This window comes from Camelus ferus, chromosome 4 (genome assembly GCF_009834535.1).
Source record: "Camelus ferus isolate YT-003-E chromosome 4, BCGSAC_Cfer_1.0, whole genome shotgun sequence".
NCBI lineage: Eukaryota > Metazoa > Chordata > Mammalia > Artiodactyla > Camelidae > Camelus > Camelus ferus.
Window position 1 is genome coordinate 37,100,834 of NC_045699.1, and position 27,370 is coordinate 37,128,203.

Genomic DNA, 27,370 nt, shown 5'->3' on the forward strand with positions numbered 1-27,370 from the left:
TAATAAGGGAAGCCCCACTGGCTTTCTGTCTCCTCCAGACAATAAAACAACGTAATTGTGTCTGTGCCTCTCTTTTCAATTGTTCCACTATAACACAGATTGAGAAGTAACTACAGATTCTAATTAACTCAAATTAGACTAATGAGAGAGATGATAAGTACTACAATATGAAGACTAGGAAATTAATCCTAATTTTAAACCTCAAAGATGTTGAGTACAAAGGAAATAAATGTTAAAGGAACAAATTAGGCCGCTGACTACTTCACAGATATTGGAAGTTAGTGCCAACCAATCAATGGCTTTACCCCATTTGAACGCAAATTTCTGACTTTCTCCAAAAAAGGATTTCAGCACCTAAAGGAGGATAGCCCAAGTTTCAAAGCGATATTAAGCCTTTTCTTGTACTTCTTGCACTTGATTCTGCATTTATTATTAGCTTGGGGATGGGAAGGGTAGAAGTGGTAGGAATAGGAAAGACTTTATTGATTTAAAAATAATTTATTGATTTGAAAACTTGCTTAGCAAGTTTTTTAAACTTTAGAAAATATATAAAGACTGAGTATTACAATATGTTATTAAAGACATTTAAAAAGATGTATGAGAGCTTTTATTCTAATTTTGTTGTTTGAGGAAGTCATTAATTATAGATGTACATTAATAAAATTCCTTATTGCAAATGTTCACAGCATTCTATTATCCCATAATTTACAACTCATTAAAAATTTAACTTTTATACTGTTGTTTCTATTGTTTACTAAAATCTCTCTAAGTTCTCAATTGTTTACTATGAAATTATACTTGTAGAGAAAAGATAGTCTTTTTTAAAAGTGTTGCAAGATTTTCCTACAATAGCCCATAATCATAAATTAAGGATTTATAATATCATAAATCCATAGTATATGATAGATTTATTTGTAAGTATGTTTGCAATTCTAATCCCTGTTACATATAGGACTTAAGACAGCAAAAAAGTAAAATAAAAATGCATTATAGTAATAAGATACAGAGCAATCTGACTGAAATTTTAAAAATCAAACCACATAAAGGAAGAAAATGAAAATGAACACTCTTTGGATCAGTCCAGAGGGCATATAATCAAATATCAAACCTACGTAGAATTTTCTGCAAACCAAAGTAAAAGGAGAGGTGAAGTAGGCTGCGTGACTCTTACTGTTAAAAAAGAGAGAATCACATTAATTCTTCAGAGGAAGCAATGTTTTTAAGAAATAATTTGAAGTCTTTTGAATAGGAACTCATACTGTGGCTCACCAAGTAATAATCTCCTCAACAAGTCTAGAGTTTATAGTAGATGTTTGGTATATTTATAAGAAAAAGTTTAGATTGATATTCCAAGTAATACTCAAAAGAAAGTTTTGGTGAGGTAACTTAAGCCAGTTTGTTCATTCACACTTATTAGGGTCTGTTTGGTTCATTTCTGGTCCCAGTCCTCCTCTCCCCTTCTTTGTCATGGGTAGCGTTGAGCTCCGTGCACCCTCTGCAACTTACCAAGTGATATGTTACAGCAAAAGCAAGTTGCGGATACAAGTCAACTGTAAACAGATTTATTACCAAGGTATGAAAACATTCAAACAACCTGTTCTTCAAACTAGGTGAAATTTTAGCGCTCTGTCCTTTAGCCGTTGACCAGTGCCTTGCATGAAAGGTTCTTTGGAGGCCCACGTGACAGTAGTTTTGAGGATCAGCTACACATCTAGCTGAAATTAGGTGAGCTCTTTATTTTGCTTGTGGGCCGTGGGAAAGAACAGGAGTCCTAGGACCAGGACACTTGTTTTGAAGGCTAGCACAGGGTTGGTTCACCTTTCAAATCATCTTTACAGCGGGAGCAAGTATCTCAGGTATCTCCTCTGTTTTATTTCAGATGGAGATGTCCTTATTAGAAGTCACTGTTTTTGGAAGACATGCAACACTGATTAAAGTCTTTCAAATGCAATCTAATTATGCTAATTAGGCTACTTTGAATGTTAATAATCCATTCTATCAAGTAGATTAGAGTTAAATTAGACCCCCTTTATCATATTAACTATGCTGAGATGTTTAAAATAAATTGTAGGCAACAAAACAAGAGTTGTTACAATCTACTCGTGAGAGGACTCAGGGTTTTCCTAAGACGTCTCTATCAACTCTTCCCTTGAATATCTACTAATACAAACCTTCTTCTTTATGAATACACACAACTTATTTAATCTGTAATAATAAAAACAAATATTCTTTTTTCAGTACTTTATGCATAGTGTTTTATATTTCAAAGTATTCCTCATATATCATTTAATTTATCTACTGGAAACTGGTAAATTGAAACACAGTAGTGACCATTATCTCCATTATACAAAAGAAAGTAGACGGGTGCACCTTGGCAGATTCTCCAGAGCCACACAGTGAATTTTAGTGCAGTTGGCAATTCCGGTGTAGTAGTTTTCCATTGTGTGATTTCTCTCAGTGATATTTCATAATATTCCTCCTGCTTCCAGGAAAGTCTACAGGAGGAATGCATTTATATTTTTTTTACCTTTCACTTCCTCTAATTACTCAACATAGTGATTTTAAACATTCTCTTTGGCTGGGTAAGAGTATGCTTTTAAGTCCTCTGATGATTCCTGAAAGGAAAAAAGAAAAAGCCACCAACTGCTTCGTTAGGGAGTTAAACTGTAAATTGAATCCTATTCTTATTTAGCCAAGTTTGAATGGTAGTCTGTCCCTCACAAAAATTACAAAATATTTACCACATAATAAGCCTAGTTTAAAATACAAATGGACATTTTGCTCTAATTATTTTGTACAGAGGAGTTCAAAAAGTGGAGTATTTCAGGCAAAATTCTTAAACTTATTTTTATTCTTTGTCTTATAATTAGACAAATAATTGTCTTATAGAATTGTCTTATAATTAGTGGTCTCAACTTATAATTCACTTCTTCTCCACTATCCATGTTTTCTTTAAAGGGAATTATCTCCTCCTAAGGAAGTAATACTGCTTCACAAAAAAGAGCACTAAATATGAATCGGACAGAATGAGTTTGCTTTGTCCCATTTCTGCCAATTATTTGCTAAGTGACTTTGCCTTAAATGTAGTTCCTATAACTACAGTTAAACCTGGATTGGAACATCCGAGGAGAGGCAGTAGTGTGAGTGAGGGCATCACGGGGTGGTATGGAATTACAAAATAGGAGCGAAATATGCCAGGGCTTCTTGTCTTCCTGGCAAACTTACTCCTCCTCATGCTTCACCTCAGGTATCACCTCTTTGGAGCATCCAGTTCTTGCATGTACCTCTCATCCCACCTCACTGCACATCTCTCCTTTGCTCTTTGCTGATCTCTGCCATTGCCTTTACCCTATGCAATGTCTGCCTAATCCTATGTCTCTCCCGAAAGACAAGGAGTCCAGGAGAGTAAGGTCCGTATTTCATTAGCCTTTTGAGCTCTCGTCTAAGAGCAGTATCACATAGAATAGATTCTTTACAAAAACGTTTGTTTAGTGAATGAATAGACGGATAAATGAATGGGATGCAATACAATAGAAGAAATATTTACCCACGTATCTTGCAAAGTTATCGTGCAGATCAAAACTGGAAAGGGATGATATGTTAAAGGTTTTAAACTGAAGTGCCATGGGCAGTTTCCTTCAGCTTGCAAAGCCTTAATAGATGACTGGTGAGTTGAATTAAACTAAATTAAAACCTTAAAAAACATTTACCATGAATTTGTGTCTCACCCCATGCAGTTTGTAAATGGTGACTTTGTGTGGATTAATCTAAAAGCCCTTGAGTGAAGCCGTCTATCCCACGTTCACCCTCCCGGGCATGGCCCTGGCTGAGGCTGAGCGCTCCGGGTGTCTCAGACTGCCAAAACGTAAGGAGATATGACAGGTAGCCAAACGGGAGACTGCTGGCTGCCTTGGGCTCACTGAGATTTGTGTCTAACAAGGCAGACTTGTCACTGGGCCCTTTGGAGGGGAAATGAAGCGATGAACTAATGCTGGGCATAGGAGGCGCCAGGTCCTGACAGGCTAAGGTGTGACCTGCTGAATCCTAACCATCCCAGACATCTTTAGAAGAACAAGTGAGCTGGGAGATGGCCAGGGGCAGGCAAGGTTGCAGGGAAAGGAGGTGTATACAGAGTCCACAGAGAGTAGAAAAAGAAAGGGCAAGTGAGATTACTGGTCATCTGGTGTCTTTGATCCCACGCAAAGCAAACTTCAAGCACAACAGCAAACACAACCTTTGAGCGTTACTGTCTTCAAAGAGTATTTACCAAGTGCTATCTGGCTTGATCTCCCAGACTTGGTTAAATATGCATTTTCTTAAAGTTGTGTTTCTGACTTTCTTTTCTTTCCCTTTTTGCTATTGTTGTTATTATTTCAATTTTTTAAAATTTCTTTTAACACCTCACCTGCTTTAACACTAGAATTCTGACACTCAAGAAAGAAAGAAATAAAAGAAGAGTGAGGAAAGAGGAAAAAATTCCACAGAGCATTTTTTAAAAGGCTTTTCCAATAGAAAAAAATGGAATTTGACATTTATAATTGTATTATTAGGTATAATATATTATTAAATATAATATAGATGATTCTTTGATATTACTAAATATAATATATACATATGATTCTATACATGCTAGTCTTCATTAAAAAACACTAATACTTCAAAATTAGCAGGCAGTTCATTCAACTCATGCCCTTTTTGTAAGCTACCTTTCCTTAAAAAGGGAAACAAGATCAATTGTGACATTAAAATACATTTTATTTGGTAGTTAAAGGCAAACAAACATACCAAAACATTTAAATATATCATTGTACTTTATTATATTAAGGGGAAATTAAAAAATGGGGAATTATAAATGAGGTGAAAGTTTTTATATGCATTTATTGTGGCCATTTCATCACATTTTATCACAGTTCTTTATATGACAGTGTACCAACCAAATCCAAGATCTAGGGAAATGGTGACAATATTTTGTTCATCCTTGAATTTTCCACACTTAGGAAAATGCTTGGGGCATAATAGGTCATAATTAAAGAGATTTCATTTTTTTAAAATGGAAAGAATTAAGACTTTATAGTTTCACACTATTTGTTTTAACAGTATAATTTTAGAATGGTAGCAATTAAATTTTTAACCTACAACATACCTCTCATTTTTCATACACTGAAATGAGTCATAGAAGTGTAAAATATATGAAAAGATAGATTTTCTAATGGGTTCATCACTGGCAAGGAAGATTTAATTGATCACATATTTTCAACTCTATAAGAATTAGAAAGCAACAAAAGATGATATTTATTATGTGAACATTCTCCAATAAATCAAAGAGTAGAAAGCACCCTACTTGAAATATATCATGAACTTTTATCTTATTTGGTATTTAGAATATATGGAGCAATAAGAAGAGGACACGTTTTTCCTCCTTTTTGATACACACAGTATGTTAGACCCTTTTGACTTTTAATAGAAGTGGTTTAATTTCACTTACTTTTCAGAATGTAATTCATGTAACAGTATATAAATTTTCACTTCTGCTGTTTTCTACATTTTATTTGCATATTGAAAAATCTCATTAATATTTAGATCAACTAACACAACACATATCCAGAAAATCTAGTTCATCGCTTCTCAAGGACCACACATAGTTTTCACCACACAGATAAGGAAATGACCGCAAGGAAAGGCTTTGCTGGTGTGCGGGGGGGTACCTGCTCAGCCTCCACAACCTCAGCTGCACGCAACACTCAAAGAAAAACCGCCTCTCTCCCTTCACCGGCCCTTGAGAAACCACTGCAACTAGTGTGTATCAGGAGCATCAGTCATGAGCATCAGTCACCAAGGCAGCAACAGATCACTGGAGATAACTTGTTTCCTGCACTGAAAGAGTGTGGCAGCAACAGCAAAAAAAACCCCAACAAACAAACAAACAAACAAAAACCAGAGATTTTAAACAATCCTGGCTAGATGTGACGTGGGGTTCCATGTGGTTCTTAAATCTTCCAGACATGAAGGATTTTTAAAAATACAGACTTCTAACCTCCAGCTCCAGAGATTCCGATTCCTTATGCTTGGTATGGGCCTCATGCTGGGGGGAGTCTGTTGACCATCACGTTGGAGGACATCTCATTTAGTCCAGGTCACTTTACAGATCAGAAACTCCAAAATGAGAAGGCACTGAGACCACATAAAACCTGAATGTTAGAGCAAGGACCACACACTGGATCTCAGCAGCTCCATTTTCATGATGCCGCACCCTCAACTTGGCAGGGTGGGTTAGAGATTTTTTTAAATTATTGTCTATTATGTGAATTATACACATCCTTTCCTCATGTGGGATTTATACCATTCATTAGCTGGAAACTTTTATTTCCAGCTTAGCAAAGGTGATCTTCAATCCCAGCACTCTCCAAAGTATTGTAATTTCTGAACTTACAAATTAACAAAGGTATTCCAAGTTCAATGCCTTTAAAAATAACAAAAACAGAATATTGCTTATGTTACTGTCTATTTTCCCCATTGAAAATAGTCTTTATCAATTTTTCTGATTATGTAAATAATGTGTAAGCTTTGTAAAACTTTAAAGAATACCACAAATTGTAGGGAAGAATGAAAACCTCCTTTGAAATCCTGATACTCCCATTTATCCCTTTGAAGCATTTTAGTTAAATTCATTTATGCATCATTATCATCCAGTTAGTGTGCTCCCTCCCGCCCTCCCTCTTAGAAGCTCCTCCAGTTCCCTTTGATAAATTGACACCCCTTTCCCCAGCCTCTGCAGCAGCCTCCTTCTCTGTTAGTTGAGTACCTACCATAAGGAGCCTGAAGTGTCCAGGTAATAGTTTTAACCTCCAGTTTAATGAACTTTTGTCCATTAACGTCTAAATTGTGTTAGAGCCACCTTCCTTAGGCTCTAACCATCTATAAACAGCTCAAGTTGTTTTCTTCCATCATAAGAAAATCCCTTGGATCTACGGAGAGAAGAAAACAAAGCAGGAATAGGTGTCAAAGAAGGACCTCCAGGGGCAAGGGAAGGATCCAGCCTCCTTCTCATGTGCATCTCTTAAAAACACATCCACTTGATGATTAATTACTTGCCCAAACTCCTGGCTTGGTGGACTATATAACATCCAGTTCATGGGGGGCGGTTCAGGCTACATGGTCATTTTCACATCCCCTGGTCAGGAGTTCAGTCTGTACAAGGATCGAAAGCCCTCCAGGAACTGTTTCTCAAAAGAAGAGAATGAGTTGAAGAGAGTATACATTTGCTTCCAAACCCTAGAGGACTGCACTGTGGTCCTCCTACTGGGATTTGCCCGAGGCTCCATGAGACACCCGTTTACCACAGACTCTTAGGGTCTTAGCACCTGAAGATGTGAGTCGGCTAGTAGAAGAGCAGCTTGCCTGCAGCCAGGACTTGCAGTTTTGAGGGTTAATCAGTAAGAGGTGGGTAGTGGTTGGGAGCGGACACTGCTTGTTTAATGCCGGTCCTACCCAGGGGGTGTGATGATGCTTGCTCCTTGAGGGTTGAAATAATTGAGACGTGATGCCCACAGAAACAGGCAAATAGGGAGCACATACCCCTCTCCCCGTGTTTGCCCTTCAGTCTTCCACTAGTGCCCGCATTTGTAGACTCTTAACAGGAAACCTGCTGGAAAGGACAGAGATTATTTGCAGAGTTGCAGTCTGAGCATCACAAAGGAGAGGAGAAGGATGGGTTTGGAGATGACACACAGCAGGTTAATAACCAGCACAGCATGAAACTGATCATCAGCTCAGTCTAGTGCACAGTATGTGTAAAAACAGCTTGAACTAGTGTACTTTTCATATTATACAGGTAGTATATATTCATTGAGGAAAATTTAGAAAAAGAATAAAATTAAAATCTCTCATAATCCCACCATTTAAAAAAATTTGGTGCCTCTTCTGCCCTTATAACACACACATACACATATATCTTTATATCTGAAAAAAAAATGGAATCACATTCTACATGCAATTTTTGAAACCTACTTTTATACTTAATAATCTAAAACTGTTAGCATCTTTACCTGTCATTAAATAATCCACAACCACAATGTTATTGTCCACATAGGATATTAATGTATCTTTCTACTGCATAGATACACTAATATATCATAAGTCTCTTTATTTTCAGATATGTTAAATAATGTGTATTAATAAATTATACTCTATAAATATATTTCTTTTAATTCTTTACAAACACTTGTTGATATGCTAAATTTTGGAGAAATGTTCACTCTATTCTTATTACAGTGTTTGAATCTTAATGATATTTATTATGTATATAAGTCCCTTTGAAAATAGTTTGCCACATATAGAAAAATAATTACTTGCAAGACAATTCAGATGCAAACTCCCTTTCTTTTTTTTTTTTTCTCCCTACCTTCCTCCCTTCTTCCCTCCGTCCATCCCTCCCTTCTTCTTTCTCTCTCTCTCTCCCTGCTCTCTCTCACTCTCTTTTGCCAATCAGGTTATGATGTTAGGCCAAGATATTTACTTGAAGTACTGCACATTCCTCTCTGGAGAAGGAATTATGACTAAAAAACCCATATAGGGAAAGATTTTTTGAATGTGGGTAGTGTGAGAACAGCTGGGGTGGAGACTGAAGAAAATGGCAAGGATATTTCACACAGCTATAAATGGAATTGCTTAGCACAAAATCTTAGAATTTCTTGTGCTAGGAGGGTAAATTAGAATAGGGTATATGTTTTTTTCCTTACAAATAGAAAATGCTTAAACTTAAAACCATCTGTGCTGTTTCTGAAAGTTTAAAATTTGAATTTAGGTAAGTCAAAGTGACAATGTCTAGGGAGGTTCGCGTGTTGCCAAGCAACATGGCTAATCTAAGATCTCACAAATCAAGTGCCATAAGAAATTTTGGCCACAATAAGTGTGTCCCCAAAGCAGGTGAGTCAGCACCAGCTATTTCAGGAGTTTGCAGGGAGCCCAAGAAAGTCCCCAATGAGGGTAAAATTGTCTTCAAGCCATTTTGCCTTTCTTTTGCAATGCAAATCCTTATACTTCAACTAACTGGCTCCCATATCAGATGTAGTCAAGGAGATAAAATGTACCCTGTTCCATCCTACGAAGATACTCCCAGTGAAGTGAGAGATCACCTCGATGTGCGGACACTAGGAGCCCGCACCCTGATTCCGGGGACAGAAGCCCACGGCTAGAGTCGACCAACGGGGAAGTAGAAGTCCCATCCGGATCTCCACATCAAACTGAAGAGCATGAAGACGAGAAAGCATGCCTGTGTTCTTGTTCCTGGAAATGTCCTATCTAAACTCAGACATCGCTTCCTTCGCCCATCCAAACATTGATTCCACCTGTTGTTTTTTATTTGTGTCTTTGTTTCCCCTCATATCCTGCTTTGAAATGGAGTTTGTTGAAGACAAGTATTTGTCACTCTCTATTTAATGAGTCTGGTCAAATGGAACTTCTGGGAATTTTAAGAAAATGATTTAAAATTGTTCGCTGGGCTTCTTTCCCACCTGTGAAGACTGATGCTTACCTAAAAGTCAAAGAAATTTAAGCCTTGAATTCCTGTGGGGTTAAGAAGGAGGATTCGTGGAAATAAATGACTCAGAAGAAAGTCCTCTTCTCTGACATGACTCGGGCAAGAATGGGAAGCTTAGCACGGGTACTGACATAATGATATTCACATCTACACAGTGATTTATAATCTTTTTTTTTTCCTGGACTGCGTGTAACTTTTCTAGCTGTTCTTGAGTGAAGATGACAGAATCTGTTAACTGTTGGCCTGAAAGTATGTTATTAGATTTAGACCCAGTAGGGAAGCTTTGTTGCCTACCAGAAGATTTAAAGTGGAAAATACTTTTGAGTTTTAGTCTTTCGGAAGTGACTTCCCTCTAATTTTAATTATTCTTGTCAGAGTATCCATAATTGTTTATGTGGATAAGTTACACTATTTGGTCTACTTATTATCAGTGTGGGTTTGTGCATTGCTTACATAGCTTAGGTGAATTTTATTGACCTTTTACTCCCAGTTTTTATTGCTACATCAAAGTATGGAAATGGTTCCATACTCCAGTGATTCTTTATTGCATCATTTGAGATATGACTTGATCTATTTTTTGAATTTGATAGAAATGTTTCATTAAAGGCTGTGTGAGTTTATTATTTATGTGACTTGATCCTGAATTAACTATTGTCTTTTAATGCTAAACTGACTACTAACTTGGACGCTACCAGGGTTATGATTTTCAGCTCATACAGGGGTTATATTTAGTATTTTAAATGACTAATCTTCTAAAATAATTATTTCCCTTTTTGGTGGTGGAATGTTGTAACACTTTTTAATGATTTAAAAGTAATACCCAGCTGATTCTAGAAAATATGGAAACATGAGAAACATTTTAAGAAGAAGAAAAAGATACTTTTTCATTCTTAGCATTCAAAAATTTCCTTCTAGTATTTAACTCTTTTGAACACTTTTAACATGATAAAATATCCTACTTTGTCTCTAGTAACAGTTTTTGATATTCCCTCTGTTCAGTACTCGGTGATTACTTTACAATTCCAAGCAAGAGAGCTATCATCTATCTATCTCTCTATCTGTCTATCTATCCTGTATATACTGTATATTTCTATGCAGAATATGTGTATAAAACACTATATATATTTAATTCCTTGGATTAAAAACTAAATCTTATTTAAATTTAAAGAAGTAGTGATTCATGTCCTCATGTGATTCCAATGCCTTATTAATAGATCTGTTTGTGCTTCAGTAAGTCTTAAACAATGGAGTATGTATTCTGGTATCTCTTACGTATTTTTGTGTCATTTGCATGGACTCATCTGAAAAAGGGATCAAAAGATAGCTCTTAGTGCTGCATGCTTATCTGTGTAGTTTGTCATTGTAGTTATTATTTTTAAACACTTGTTTCTTTTTCTTTAATGATACAGTTGTGAAGAACATGGGCAAATCTGCAAGCTTTCTATTTGAAATTTTCATCAAGCTTTAATTTGAAATAATCATCCCTTCTTTTCTTCTGAAATATGGAATTAATACTTTGTAGGAAATAAATGAAATATATATTGGCTTAAAATAATATATCTGAGGAAAAATCGTCATCATTTTGGGTAAAATAGTCATTCCTGGTTTGGGAAGTTTATTTCAGCAACTATACTTTAAAAATATTAATGCTTCTAAATCATGATTATTTTCACTAACATGCAGTGTACATTGCATCTAAAGGAGAACATTTAAACAACAATATTGAACAAGTGCAAATATGGCTGTGATTCTCAAAAGTAATTTATAATTTGACTTTAATTAATGATCAGTATTGTCTCAGAAGAAATTATAGGCTCAGAGAACTGTATATTTTTACAAATGCACTTTCTAATTTATTCAGTATGGTTTACTAATACCTAGACTATGTTCTTATCTGATTTTTTCCAAGAGAATAAATCTGGAACTTGGATAAATAAGCACATGGAGAAATCATACCTCAAATCATATTATTCTCTAATGAAACATTTCTCATTAGATTCTTCAGTCACTCACAAGCACTCAGTGAATAGCAGAGCATAATAGTTAAAAATGCTGAATCTGGACCAGACTGGCTAGGTTCTCATTCTGACTTTGCCACTTACAAACTGTATGACCTTAGGAAAGTTATTACACTTCTTTGTGCTTTAATTTCTCATGCATAAAATAGGAATATTAGTAATAATAATTAGTAATCGCTATTCTTGTAAGGATGAAATGAGTTAGTATATTTAAAGCACTAAGAAAAATGCTTGGCACATAGTGCTATGTCAATACAAGCTTGTATTTTCGATACTACTGCTTAGCACCCTTTTATGTACTACAGGGACTTCTAATATGTCTGCTTTCAAAAAAAGCTTGAAATACAATATAGGAGACAAGAACTATATGTAAAACGCAATAGTCAAAAAGTAACAAATATTGAGTTAGTACTAAGCTTCTACTTTTAGCCTGACACTATTTTACACATATTTTCTGCCTTAAATATTGTTACAGCCTTCACAACCTCTGATTTAACATCAACAAATCTTTACTAGCTCTGTGACTTTGGGAAATGTACTTAATCAGTCTGACTCATTTTTCTCGTCTGTAAAGTGGGGGAAAACAAAGGTAACTATCATAGAATTACTGTGAGAATTAAATGAGTTAATAATAAATGTGTAGGCTTAGAAGAGTACCTGGCATACAGCAAATGGTCCACAAATGTTAGCCATCATCATCATCATCATCATCATCACCACCACCATCACCATCATCTGTATTTTACATTTTATATGACATGATGATCGTCACAGTTTTAATTCAGTGGTGGCAAACTTACTAAAATGAATGAGACACTGCCATGAAGAATACAAGTCAAAACGAAAAAAAAATACTGCTCAAACAGTACTCAATCATAGCATTTGAGTACCTTGTATACTTCATATTACCCATGTACACTGTTATGGACTCTTGATTATGCCATTTTTAGATTACATTCTAAAAAAGTAGACATAATACAAACAATTCCTGAATATAATTCAACAAATTAAAAAAGACCAAAAATCTCTCCACCTGGAAATAATAAAAGTTTCTGTTAAATAATTATTGAATTACAATACAAACAAAATTGCATCATTGCTAAAACCAATGACAATTAAGACATTATATATCAGAATATATTAGATGCAGCTAAGACAGTGCTTAGAGGGACATTTCACTAATCTTAAAGAAAGTATAATGCCAGTGGTGTTTAAAGTATTTCAGAGCATAGAAAAGAAATGCAAATCTCCAAGTTTGTTTCGTAAAGCAAGAGTAGCCATGATTTTCAAAATTAATGATTGAACAATAAAGAAACTACAGAATAATATAACACATTAATATTGATGTAAAAATTTAAAGATGTTAGAAAATAGAATCATTCAGTGTATGATGAAAGAATAACATATCAGATGAGATTTATTCTTGGAATGCAAGGATTCTTCAATGTTAGGTTAAATATTTTTCATATCTAAGGGCAACAATCCCCTAAACATCTCTAAAGGCATTTGACGGAATTAAACACCATTCCTGACTAAACAGAGACCCTCAACAATATAATGCATTTGTATGTATTATACTTCATACCAAAGGTCAGCATAACACTGCCTATACTCATTTATAGCATCAAAATGATTTAAGATTGATGAAGCCTTTAGCTCCAGCTTCTCATTTACAAGAAATACAAGGTTGAGAGTAAAAATTAAACAGAATCACAGAAGTGATAGACAAATTCAGAATGTGGTGTATTTTGCAGGACAAGTCCCCTGGTTCCTTCAACAGGCAATCACCACACAAAGAGAAAAAGTACTACAGATGGAAAGAAAAGCAATGTATGTTGTCACTAGGATCATAACTTGAAACATAAAGCTGTAAAGTTCATTTCTGAGACAACTGAGGAAATTTGGGTATGAATTGAATGATAGATAATATTAAGTACAGGTTATTAATTTTGTTAGATGTGAAAACAAATTTTATGTTTGGGATGTCATATTATCTGGTTTACTTTAAATATGTAAGCATACAGAAATCAAGAAAGGAAAAAAATAGCAAAAAGATTCCAGAACCTTTAGTGGGCCTTGAACTATTTGACAATATATTTATATTGTGGGAAAATATGCAGAAAGCTGGGCCAGTTGTTCCTTCCCTCTCGAGCCCTCTCCCCTCCCCGCTTGGTCCCTACTGAGCATGTCCCTAATGAATGCAGGGATGAAGTCTTTTTCATTACATACTCTGAGTGAGTTTTGGACTCTGGAGATGAAAAGGGAAAATATGTGCCCTATAACTGTGGATTCCAGGAATGTTAAAAGAGTTCGTTCACATTAGCTGACCCGAGAGAGGCCCACAGAACTCCATCAGCCCTCTCACACCTCCATTTCCCCTCTTTCCCCTCCACACACAAAACGAGCAAGCAGCAGTGGACTTCTGCTTCCTTTAAGGAGGAGCGACTTTTAACAGACTAAATCTCCTACACATAACAGCTATAAGCTGGACAAGATACAGAAACCGATTATCAGAGGGTCTGAGAGAATGAACAAAAGCAGGCAGGTTCTAGAGGGGAGTAACATGTGGAGGATGCAGTCGACAGGGATGAATTCCCAATTTTTTTATGCAGCCTCAGTTGCCGCAGTGGGGCATGCGCTCACCTTCGTAGAGGAGCCAGGAGAGGGAGACCAGAACAACCAAGGTTGCCAGTGAGTGAGAGGGGAATGCCAGAAAAGCAGCCAGAGCAGGAGAACCCTGGATTCTGTGTCTAAACTTCCCCAAGTCTCTGGCTGATCCTTGGACTGTGCGTATTTGGATGGACTGAAAGCAGAAGTGACATCTGAGCTGCTGCCCTGCACAGGCAGACAGAGTTCTCCGTGTGAGTCTAATCAGGCTAATTTCCTGATAGACCTTACGCAGCAATGTTCTTCAGGGGCATGAGGATAGAATAGAATAGAATTCTACAACATAATGCAATACAGTACAGTACAATACAAATCTGCAATGCTCTTTTTTTTTCTTTTAAACTCTTGAGCTCAAGGTCTTCATTTTTCAAGTCTTGTATATATTTTCAAAATGGAAACCCAATATCAGGGTGCTGGATTAATTTATACTTTACTATATAAATGTTTTGTAAGAGACACTTGATGTTTAAGGAAAACTTTTTTTTTTAAAGAATAAGCTTTTGTCAACATTATTTCTTTGAGGTAGAAAGTTGTGCTTTGCCAAGAAAAACCAGAACACAAACATTGGCCTTATTCACATGATCTATAAAGCTGCTATGCTGTGTTCTTCTGTCTTTACAATTACACTTCTTTAAAGAAAATCTAAGTTAACGAGTGTGTTGTGACATCTTTTCTGTCTAGTAAAATCTTAATTAGCAAAGCAATTCTCCATAATTAAACACTACAGTATGTTCTGTCTTTAGAACTGATGAACCTAAAAAACATGCTCTAATATTCTTTAACTGTTTTTAATTTCAAGTCAGGTATCTTGTTAGTCAATTGGCTTGTTAGGTTTGAGTGCATAATTTATGTTTATTCCAATAGACTTGTGTTTCGTTTTGTGCTTTTACTTTGGAAACCTTCGTATCATTTAAGAAACTGAAGCATCCCTGAGCTCAACAACGTAATGACATGTGCACTGAATATTTTGCAGCAGGCACAGCTGAGAATCCAGGACTCCTGATTTCCAGCCATGGGCTATTTCCACTGTAGTGTCTTGCCTTCTCTAATGATCTGTGTCGACACTAAGTTAAAGTTACCTTTTGCCCTCAACTCAGAGACTCTTTTGATTTTGGAAGTAAAATAAAATGAAAATAATAGGTTAAACCTTCACAAACGCTCCTCATCTTGTAGGTACAGATAAAAGGAGGTGCCCAGAATGTAGCTGTCTATTTCAGACGGTGAGCTCGGCCCTCGTGGAGTGAGCTCTGGCCACTCAGGGAAACAGAGAACGACCGAGCCCCTGTCATTTGCTCCTGTCACATCTGCACAACCTTTCTGCTCCCCAGTATTCATCCATTGGCTCCATGGATGTTGGTGACTCGCCAGCTCTAGCTTCTGGGCAAGTAAGTGGTAGTGTGTTCTACTCCTAGTGCAACTGGATGTGAGCCAAGAGTAAGGACAGAATGGGAGAAAAACACATATTATTGGCGTATGGATCAACTCCTACTATTCTTCCAAAAAAGAATACACTTTCACGTATTGCTTCAACTTTAATTGTTCAAATTATATTGAACACTTTACCGTGATTTACGTCTCTGCTTTTTATCTTCCCTCTTTCCACTTTCATAACTTGTGCTTCACTGATCTCAGAGGGACCCGGGTGAATCGGGTACTTTCTGCTCCCATCTTCCAGTTCAAGTTTATGAAGCTCTTGCTTCATGGAACCATCTAACACGAATATGAACCTCTAACTCTGCATACAGGAATACAGACGCTGCCTTATTACAGTCCTTGGGCTGCACCTCACACTTGGCTTCTTCTCATAAATCCTTTTCACGTGTCATACCCAGGACCGATGGCTACAGCCGATAATGAATGCTAGCAGATTGGTTCTTTTCTAAAATACAGTTGCTTGTCTTCTCACTTGACATCATGTCAACAATCTCTGCAAAATTACTCAAGAGATTTTTTTTTAATGATGTACTGGGGGAAAAATTTTAAGAGCTGTTGTGCATTCAAATTCTTATCCGTGATTAAAATAGTGAGTCCAAGCCAAAGAATTCCATGCATTTTTCACCAAGTGAGGAATTTTATTTATTTAACTTCATAACTTAATGTGACCTTTCTACTAGGACACAATGAAAAATAACAAACAGAAGTATTCACTCCTGAAATTCTATTACATGGTGGCCAAGATCGGCCTGCCTGGACAGACGACGAGGCCCCGAGAGCCTTGGGGTGTGTGGACACCCCTCACGTATACCCACTCTTCCTTGGGAGGACTCACTCTGAGAGAAAGAACAGCAGCTTCTGAGAGCCAGAAGCTACCTGGCGCTACAAGATGGCCCTGGAGCTCCTAGAAACTGGCCTGCCATTCACAGCTGGGCTGTGGAATTCTCCTGTTGAAGAGAAAGAACTTCATAGAATGCCAAAACCAGACAAGGCCACTCTGTGACTATTGGATCAAGGCAAAAACAAGAAACTTCTGTAATCATCTCTTAACAGGCAAAAACAAGAACATTACTCAAATGATACAAAAGACCAGATGTTGCCCCGATCTGGCTAATGTGAGTAACAACTGCCTGTGACCAGTTACAGCTTTAACTGTCCTCCATTTCTCCTGGTCTCCTAGACAATAGTTATTAAGATGCCCAAAGAATTCAAAGAATTATCCTCAGTTCTTGGTAGCAACAATCAATCTAGAGCTAAAGCCCTGCTTTCTTGAACTCTCCCTAAAACTACCAAACATATGTTCAAATCTAGGTTCCTTTTTCCACCTGTCTACTGAGATGCCCCCATGGATTCTCACAGTGCAGTAATGCCCTCATTGTAACAGGTGAATAGAAGCAACTGTGTTACTCTCCAAATGTGGGAGGTTTTTGACTGGAGAGATTCGACAAATCTGTGGCATGAGCATTTGGGGGCCAAAGGAAAGCTGGAGGAACACTCACCAGAGAAGGCTGATATATGCCAAGGACAGAGGGATAAAGCAGCAGCAATAGAAATTCCTCCAAGTGTGCAGAAAAAAGGGAGACTGATATGGAAAGAGGGAGAGAGAAACACCGCTGGAAATAATTTATGAAGAGATGGCTTGAGAAAATAGACACAGGTCACCATGAGATGTTGGAGGCTGGTGGCGGTGGGAGCAGGAATGGTTGATCACACACTCATTCACTTATTCCATCAGCCAACAAAAATTTACTGAGTGCCAGCTGTGTACTGCGCCCCGGGGCCTGGGGATGCAGTGATAAACAAGAGAAAGAACTACCCCTGCCCTTGTGGGTCTCACAGTTGGGTGGGAGAAAGTGGGGGTTACCTGACAGGTCACAAACATTCCTCGGATGGTTGCAGAGATGAGGGCTGTCTCTGGTGGGGGCTCTGGAGGAAGCTCTGTGAGGCTTTGAGAGATTATACACAGACGGCGAGGCTGCAGGTGGCTTCCCTGAGTAAGTGGCTTTGGGCCAAGATCTGAAGAAAGTAAGAATTGACCAAGTGAAGAGACGACAGAACAAGCCAGGCAGATAGAAGGACATCTGTGAAGGCCTTATGGTGGGAAAGAACACGGTAAGGGGCAAAGCATGAAGTCAGCGACACGGAACAGTAGTGACAGTGGGATGTTCTGTGAGTCAAAGGCAGCCCACTGCTTGTTTATAGGTGAAGGTTTCTTGGACCACAAGCACCTATTTATTTGTCGCTATATTTTCATTATGATAACTGTTGAAAAGTTGCAACAGAGACGGTATGGCCTGGAAAACCTGAAATATTTATTATCCCCTTAGAGGAAAAAGTTTGCCGACCCCTCTTAAAGGTTATACCGGGAGGCTTGTCTTTATTGAAAGAGAAACAGAACGCCATCAATGGCGTGGAAAAAAATGGCCTCAGGCTGCCACATGGTGAGCTCACTGAGCAGAGTCCAGCGGAGGTGTGAGTAGACCAGTTAAGAAGCGATGGCAGCAGTTCAGGTGAGAGACGAGGCTGTTTTAGAATAGGGAGGAGGTGGTGGGGATGCAGGAGAGTGCGGTGAATTGGACACGTGACCCAGGTGACATGAAGGAGAAGAGCAGCCAGGGAAGACCTCTGGCTCCCGCTCGTACAACCAGAGAGAAGGCAGTGGCCTTTGCTGAGGGAGAGGATGCTCAGAGGAGGATCGGCATTTTGTTAAGTGATTTTTGCCCAAGGGAGAAGATTATGAGTTAAGTTTGGGTCTGTCAAGGTTGAGGTCACTTTGAGATGCCCAAGAGAAGATGCACATTACACACGTGGATATAGAGTTCTGGATCTCAAAGAATACTAATTGCATACAAATCTTCCCCTGTGGACTATATACAATTTAGAACCAACCCAAGGAGATAAATGGGAATCAAAGTTCAGAATCAGAATGATTCTGAAAATACTGGATTTGAGTACATTGTAGGGCCTGACCTCGCTGGGATTTGATCTCCTCGGTCTACAGAGTGGCAGACATCCCCTTCAGGAAGTTACCAAGTGGACACAGAAGAGCTGGAGGAGGAAAGTAGGTACACTTGGGAACAGAACATTCCAAGAGGAGAAGGACAGTAGACGAGAGATGGGGCCATTCATGGTCAAGGCCTTCAACCCATTCAGCTCAGCCAATAGAGAAACCTGGCACTGATGAAAGCCAGATTCTCACCAAACTCACCACTCCGATAAGCTACTTCTTCACCGAAAAGAGAAGTGGCCAGGGAGAGAGAGACACTAGAAATGTTTGTTCCAATATTGTTCTAAATCACAGAATTAAGGGTGGGTATCATTTCCTTTATGGCAATGTACGGAGTAGGGGAGGGCAGTGGGTAAATGTTTCTCTTTAATAAAAGATTCCAAAATCATATAAAGGACAAGATGCACATAAAGGGTTCAAAATTTATTTTGTTATGTTCTAATTTTAGTAAAGGAGAAATTATGGAGCTAAATTTAAATAAAAGATACTCGTTAATATAATTGCATTTTAGTAAGCAAAGTTGGCAGTGGGGTTGTGGCCATAAGGAGACACTAGTAAGATGTCTACAGAGGGCGGCCTGGAAGTAGCTGTCCAGGGCTTGGCCATTCCCATGAGCCAAGTACTAGGGGAAGGTGAAAAACTTCTGACCCTGAACTTTGAGTGATAATGAAGCCTTGATGTCTTTATGTCTTCAAGACATTCACTGTGATGAGTAGCGGCTTTAATGTAGTTGTTGTACTAGGAAGTAGCTCATAAGAATTTTTTAATCACCCCTGCAAAACAAGTCCATTCTTTGTTAGCCATAACTCAATACGGAGCCACCATGAGGACTGAATACTGAGCTCTTATCATTATGCTGGTTAATCACTGACTGCATGTTCTCAGTAGGGAAATAATAGATGTCTTTGTTGTTGGGTTTTTTTTTTTAATCAAGTTCAATGGCCTTTCATAAAAGTAACATTTTCCTCTCATAGCAATGTTAATAAGGAATTTCCTTTTAAAATTTTAATGTTTGCCTTTTAAATGCCCATAAACTCAGAAGTTATGCATATTTGTTGCAAAAACTCAAACATTATGGAAATAAATGCAGTGCAAGATGAAAGCTTTCCTGGTTATTCATCTGCTTCTTTCTTTCTTTCTCCCTAGAGTTAAGTATCATGGGTAACATTTTTGACTGTATACACTCAAAGAACTTTAAATATGCATTTACATGTATGGTTTTCTTTACATAAATAGAAATCATATTACATAGTATTATTATTGTTACTATTTCTATTGTTGCTTTTATCATTATGTAACTTGCTTTCTGCAGCTCAGTCTGAGCCTCAAACGGATACCAATAGATCTATTTGAATAACTTTAACAACGGCAAGGAACTCTTAGCACTATTTGTATATGCAAGGTATTTCATAGTGTTCAGAACCCAAAGCAGCATTTTGGCAAGGATTCTTAGCATAAATTCTCAGACTTGTAAAAGAACTACTTCAGCTCTATGTTTAAACTAGAGGCCAGGTTTTACATTATGCTCACAAGAGAGACAATGGAGCTTTGTGCAAGGAACATTGGACCTGAATGAGCCCTTGAACTAGCTCAGCTCATCATTTGACCTTTCTATCATTTAAATCCTTATCTGCAAGGGAAGATTTGGGTCCAGATTATTTCTAATATTCTTCCCAGCTCTAGAATTGTATATGTGTAGATTATTGGAACACCAAGTTTTAGTTACGAGTTTTTCCTATTTGGCAAGTATTAATACCTATTTACGCTCAATACTTTAGGTAAACTGAGGGACAAAAATAGATACGACCTGCTGTCCTTGTCAGATATTGATTGAAAGATAATTTCTGGTTTCCCCTTCGATTGTTATTTCCAACAGTAAGTATTTTACAAGAGTACTAGTGCCATTTTGGATATCCACTTCTTTAAAAATCCGGAATTAAGAATCTGAGTGAAATTAAACTATTAGTGGCTAGAGAAATGGAATCAAGCAAACTAAAATAAAATTTCTTAAGGTGAAGAAGCTGCCTTTCATTTGTGGGAAAGACATGCGGGAGAAAAAACAAAAAAAGAAAAATTTACGAGAACAAGTACAAGGAAGAGTAAAATATTGGGGTGGCAACTGTAGAAGAATGAAAAGTGTGGAGTCATTCTGGTTCCTGGAAAAGAACTGCTGCTCCCCCTCGTGGCAAGTGTAGGAAGCTAACACCCTGAGAAAGCAAAGCATTTCATCCTAGATGCAAAATGACGTGAGATCTATTTGAATTACAGCGACACACTGCTTTCAAGGGGAAAATATAAGGCATACTCAAGTGGACAATTCAAATGACAATTCTGTCTCAGGTACAGGCCTAGTGTCACCAAGAGAAAAGGGCAGATGATGTGAGGATGCGCCCACTTGGAGCCACAAAGGCTGACAGTGGTCAACTCAGTAATCGTTTGGTCAGCACTTAACTTAATAAACATGTGTTCACATGCCAACCACTTGGTAAGGTACTATGAAGCGTGCAAAGTAATATAACATAGTCAGTCATCTTTCAAAAGTGTGCCATCCACCTGGGAACATAAAATATAACCACAAGGAGACAGTTCATTACAAGGTGGTGGCTTCTGGGTCATCCTGGATGACCCAGAGCAGGGAGAAGGGAGAGAGAGGGCTTTTGCACTGGGACCTGAAAGGTATAAGGATGCTTCAGAGAGGCTTAAACTGCTGATCAAGTAGCAAAGCATAAGGCCAGGAAGTTAACCACTGTCTCTTGAGTCTGTGTTTATCCACTAAGGGCAAGAAAGGATACTTGGGGCCAGATTAAGTAATCTTGAACTAGCTACTTTGGACTACAACCCACTGTAGATCAACAAATATAGATAAGCAATTATTGAATATGTTTGAATAGAAACGTGGCATAATGTGCAACGTTTCAGGAAGTTTAATCTGGGAAACTATATGCAATATGCATCCTTGAATTGCATACTAATTTAAATGTTAAAAGAATTACAATTATTATTTTTTAAAGTTATATCTCTCTAATCCATCATTCCCTATTCTCATGTAATTAATTTTTTCATATAATTTATTGCTGTCTGACATTATATGATTATGGTTACAAATCCATGCGAGTAGGGACTCTGTCACTTTTGTTCATTGCTGTGTCCCTAACTCCTAAGACAGCAATGGACATTTGCTAAATATTTGTTGGTATTATAAATAAATCTATATTGAAAGGCAAGAAGCTGGAGGCAAGGAGAGCAATTAAGTGTTTATCAAGTTGATAAAACTTGACCTCGAATAGAGGAAGGAGAAGAGAAAAAAACCCGAGACATTCACTATTTTGAGGAATAAATAAACTAGACTTGGTAACTCGATGAATGTGGCTGGCGAGGGAGGAAGAGGAGCCTAAAATTGCTGAGACTTCAAGGTTATGTGCATGGAAGGATGACAGCAGTGCTAAAAAAATTGGGAAGTCAGTTGGAAAGTATGTTTTGGCTAGATGTCAAGAGTAGGCATATGACACCATCTGAGTTGTCGAGCGACAGTTAGTGATTTTCAATCAATCCAGGAAACAGGCCGGGCTTGCAGATTTAGCTTTATGGCGGTGAAGATAACGGAACTTTGAGCGTAGATAAGATTTCTGTGGGACAAACTCTAGGTGCAGTGAGGAGGAGGGGAGAGAACTGTTACATAAGCCATCCTCAAAATTGACCTTAAGCACAATGACCCTTTCATAATCTGTGCCTTCATCCTACATATATCTGTTGAGTTCTGACTGAAAAAAAAAAAAAAAAAACATGGTATGAGGTATTGGGGGAACTCACAGTCTAGTAAGAAAAACAAATCTAAAGAAAAGATTTATACACTTGACCCATCTGAATGAATAAGCTGCCCCAGGTCCAGCCAGCTGTGGAGCTGGTGCCACCTGATCTTACGCTTTTTCAAAGACAGGCTGAATTTTTAATGTGAGAGTTGCTAATAACAATATAGGACATTGATTAAAATGTGTGAGCTGAACAAAACATTTTTGCTGGCTGGACTGAATTTGCAGCCAGCCCTATGGTAACCTCAGTCAGGAAGAGGTTCCCTTTCTCTCCTTTACCGCTTAAACTGTACGATCTCAGGGAGGAAGCTTTAGGCCTGTGAGAATCAGACTGAACCACCTGGTGGGGAGGGGTGTTTTAGAAAGGCCACGGGAAGCTGGCAGATAGGCTCACTTTTGTACATGGGTCTGTACTCATATTTAATAAATACTTCTGGAGCCCATACCATGGGGTGGGGACTCAGTATATAAATGTAAGCAAATTAGACAAACTGGTATCTTGTTTGGGCAAATTTCATCAGGTGAGAAGAGACTAAAGATTATTACTAATGGAAAGAAGAAAACTCTTAACAGCTAAAATAATTATCTACCTGACGTGCTGGCTGAAACTGCTTTAATTCTGAGGAGAAAACGGAAGTGGAAGGAGAGGAACTATTTCTAGGTGAAGAGTTGATCTGTGTGTATTGCTGTGGGGAGGGTAGAGGCTGTGGACAAGGTCCTAGAAATATCTAATGTGGGCAGGAGTAAAGAAAATTATTAAAGAATGAAATATATCACATTTGTACCTACAATACAAGTAGTGTAGGAAATAAGAGCGAAGAATGAGTTTGATATCAATTCTGATTAAGCTAGTGGCTTTCCAGCTTTCTTTGTATCGTAGTAAATAAACTACCTTCCCTTTCCATACAGTACACGGGAGACACACACACGGAAACACATACTAAAAATTTCACATGTTAACGCCTACATTGACTGTACGACACCTTGAGATATTTTCCATTGTTTTATTTTGTTTCTTAAAAATGCTGATCATGACCTATCAATGAGCTAAACTCACATCCTTGAAAACACTGGATTATATAAAAAAGTGACATGTCCTTGTGTATGGGTCCTTACTTCTTCTCAATGGGCCATGACTTTTCCAGGACTTAGACCCTGAAAGTGTATGGTGATATCTAAAATATGATACTATTAATAGAATTTTAAAATTTAAGTATTTATTTATTTTTAGATGCAAAATCAATTTATATTAAGAAGCTAAGTGTATAATTTATATATCTTAAGTTTTAGAAATTTATTTTAAAATTTGTAGTACTCTGGTATAGCATAGCTCTAGGACCCTTCCTCAGGTCCAAACCCACTGGGTTTTGTTTTTCTTCTTCTTTCTTTTTCATTTTTTAAAAATTGAGTATAGTCAAGTTACAATGTTGTGTGAATTTCTGGTGTACAGCATAATGTTTATTTCTGGGACTTTTTTCTTTCACTGGTAAAAATCAAGTTAATCATGATTTTAAAAAAGTCTACAAACTGTAATTTTTAAATAAAGAGTATCCAGGATAAATTTAAATTTCTGTTTGCATAGACATTTTCATCTTCCCCAACTGGGACTCTGTACCCATTAAGCAATGACTCCTCTATTCCCATCTTCCCCCAGCCCCTGGCAACCACCATTCTATGTTCTGTGTCTATAAATTTGACTTCTCTAGGTATAAGTGGAATCATATACTATTTATCCCTTCGTGACTGGTTTATTTCATGTTGCACAAGGTCTCTAAGGTTCACCCATGGTGTAGCATGTGTTAAAATTTTTTTCTTTTTAAGGCTGAGTAATATTTCTTTGAATGTATATACCATGTTTTGTTTATCCATTTATCTATCAGCAGACAGTTGGGTACTTCCAACTTTTGGTTATAGTGAATAACACTGCTATGAACATACGTAGACAAATATCTAACTGATCCCCACTTTTGTCTATTTTTGGTATATACTCAGATGTGAATTTCTGGACCATGAATGAAAGAAAAAATCATTCTGACACTTGTTAAGCCAGTAAGGGAGACTTTATTCAGGACTATTGTGATAGTTGTCAAGACCATTACTATGGAGGAGAGAGATTGGGCTCAACTCTGAATACAGCAAGGAAAGCTGGGGATTTATAGCCAATGAGCAGATTGAGGGGCCAGTGGGTGGAAAAATACTAAAAGTTAGCATCAAGGGTACGGGCATTCATGCTTAACTGACCTAGTAGTATTCTTCCTGAAGGCTGGCTGACTAGCAGGATCAGTTGTCATGGGTGAGGATGAGGAACCTGAACAGGTATCAAGGGTGAGCGATCTCCTCTTAAACTGACTTAGCAGGATTCTGGCTACAACTAGACCAGGCCTACTGAAGACAGGGCCCTGCATAAGCCTGGTCAAAAAGAGGGCAAGGAGAAGCCTAATTAAAATGTGGTCAGGCGTCTAATCTTTTTTAATCATATGATAATTAAATGTTAATTTTTTGAGGAACCACCATACTCTTTTTCATACTCCTACTAGCAAGGCACAAAGGTTTCAATTTCTCCATAACTTTGATTATACCTGTTATTTCTTGAGATTTTTGTTTTATTTTGTTTTATTTTTATAACAGCCAACCTAATGGGTGAGAATTGATATCTCATTGTGAATTTGATTTTCATTTCCCTGATGATTAGTGATGTTGAGCAATTTTTTAAGAGCTTTTTGACCATTGGTTTATCTTCTTTGAAGGAATGTCTGTTCTCTTTGTCCATCTTTTTCTCTTAGGTTGTTGTTATTGTTGAATTGTAGGAGTTGTTTATATCTTCTAGATATGAATCCTTTGTCAGATAAAAACCATTTGCAGATGTTTTCTTTCATTCTGTAGACTGCCTTTTCACATGTCGATAGTGCCCTCTGATGCATAAAAGTCTTTAATTTTGATGACGTCCGAATGATCTATTTTGTTGTTGTTGTTTTCCCCTGTGCTTTTGGTATCATGTCCAAAAAAATCCAGTGTATGAGCCTTTTGCCCATGTTTTCTTCCGAAAGTTTTATAATTTTATCTAATTTTTATTGTAATAGACTTACTATTTTGAGTTAATTTCATATATGGTATAAGGTAAGGGTCTAACTTCATTCTTTTGCATTTGGATATCCATTTTCCACACCATTTGCTGAAAAGACTGTCATTTCCCCATTAATGGTCTCAGCAGTCATTTGACCGTGTATGTGAAAGTTTATTTCTGAGCTCTCTATTCTATTCTATTGATCTGTGTGTCTATCTTTATGCCAGCACTATACTCTTTTGATTACTGTAGCTTTACAGTAAGTTTTGAAATCAGAAGGTGTGAGACTTCCAACTTTGTTCTTATTTTTCAAGATTTTTTTGGATATTTAGGGTCAGTTGAGATTCTGTATGAATTTTGGGATGTACTTGTCTTTTTCTGCAAAAAAAAAAAGTCATTGGAATTTTGATCCGTGAATATAGAACTTCTTCCCACAGGAAAAACAAAAAAACAAAATTTGAATGACCTGATTTCAATTCTTCAATCACGGGGCAATGGCAGTGACTGTGATACTGTATCTGCAGGGAGTTGAATGGAGGCAAAAAGACATGTCCACACCCCAAACCTGTGATTGTGACCGAACTCGGAAAAAGGATCTTTGCAAACGTAATTACATTAAAGATCTCAAGTTGACATCTTTCTGGATTATCTGATTGAGCCCTAAATCCAATGACAAGTGTCCTAATGGGAGACACACAGAGGAGAGACTGAAAGAAGAGGAGAGGCCATGTGAAGACTGAGACAGAGATTAGAGTGACGCAGCCACAGCCAGGCACACCTGGAGCCACCAGAAGCTGGAAGAGACGAGGTAAAATTCCCTCTTACAGCCTTTAGAAGGAGAAGGCCCCTGAAACACCTTGATTTCAGACTTCTTGCCTCCAGACTGCGAGTTAATCTGTTTTGGTTCTTGTAACCCACTGGATTCGTGGTGATTTGTTACATCCCTCGGAGTCTAATATACCATCCCCAGCCCTTTAGTACATGGGTGGAACGCACACCTTACAACCTAATGCATTTCCTGTTTTATGAAGTCACATCAATAACAATGGCTCCTGTTAGCAATAGAAGCTTCAAGCATAAGCTGAAAAATTCTCCAGAAGAAGGTGGTAAAATCAGAGGCTGAGGGCACAGGTACCAGAGTTACATTACTTGGGTTCAAATCTTTTTTCCCACCACTTATATGCTGTTAGCCTGAGCAAATTTTCTTATTTCTCTGTATCCCCAAATTAATCATATGTCAAATAGAGAAAAAAAAAACCAGTTCTTTCAGAAGTTATAAGAATTAACTGAACTAAAATGGAAAGTATTTTCAAATGCTTAGCCATTATAAGCACATAATAAACAGCTATCAAATTATTATTTTGGAACGGATTCTCTTCTTAACCAAGGCAATTCTCATTTTCTTCTAACAAAGCTTTCAAGTAATACATTGCCAGGCGATTATTATTAATTTTCTATCCCATGGCTACTTGCACCAGGAATTTGATGTAGCTACAATGTGCGTTAATCCAATGTGCTGTTAGTTACATTAAGAAGGTAATACTTCATTAAAAATATTAGGAGTAAAAAAATTTTTTTCAGTAGCTAACTATGACATGACTAAATGCTGGTTAGCAAAACTTCTGCCCCTAGGTCAGAAAATATGGTTTGTAAGCTTTTGTCATATATATATATATATATATATATATATATATATATATATATATATATATATATATTTTTTTTTTTTTTTTTTTTTTTTTTTTTGCTATATGACTTCTTGAGTTTCAATACTTAGAAATCTATGATGTTCTGTGAATATGACACTGTGGCTCAGGGCCTGAAGGTTACCCT

The 27,370-nt window shown here is 37.4% G+C and overlaps 1 long non-coding RNA gene across 2 annotated transcripts in view; it reads left to right on the forward strand.

Annotated features, from left to right (window-relative positions):
- Nucleotides 1-27,170, forward strand: part of LOC116663153 — a 64,315-nt gene extending 37,145 nt beyond the window's left edge. Inside the window, exon 6 of one of the 2 annotated variants that reach the window (XR_004319266.1) lies at nucleotides 25,975-27,170. This is a non-coding gene — a long non-coding RNA (uncharacterized LOC116663153). The remainder of the gene's footprint in view (nucleotides 1-25,974) is intronic. The other variant, XR_004319267.1, reaches the window with a different exon arrangement.
- The last annotated feature ends 200 nt before the right edge of the window (nucleotides 27,171-27,370 follow it).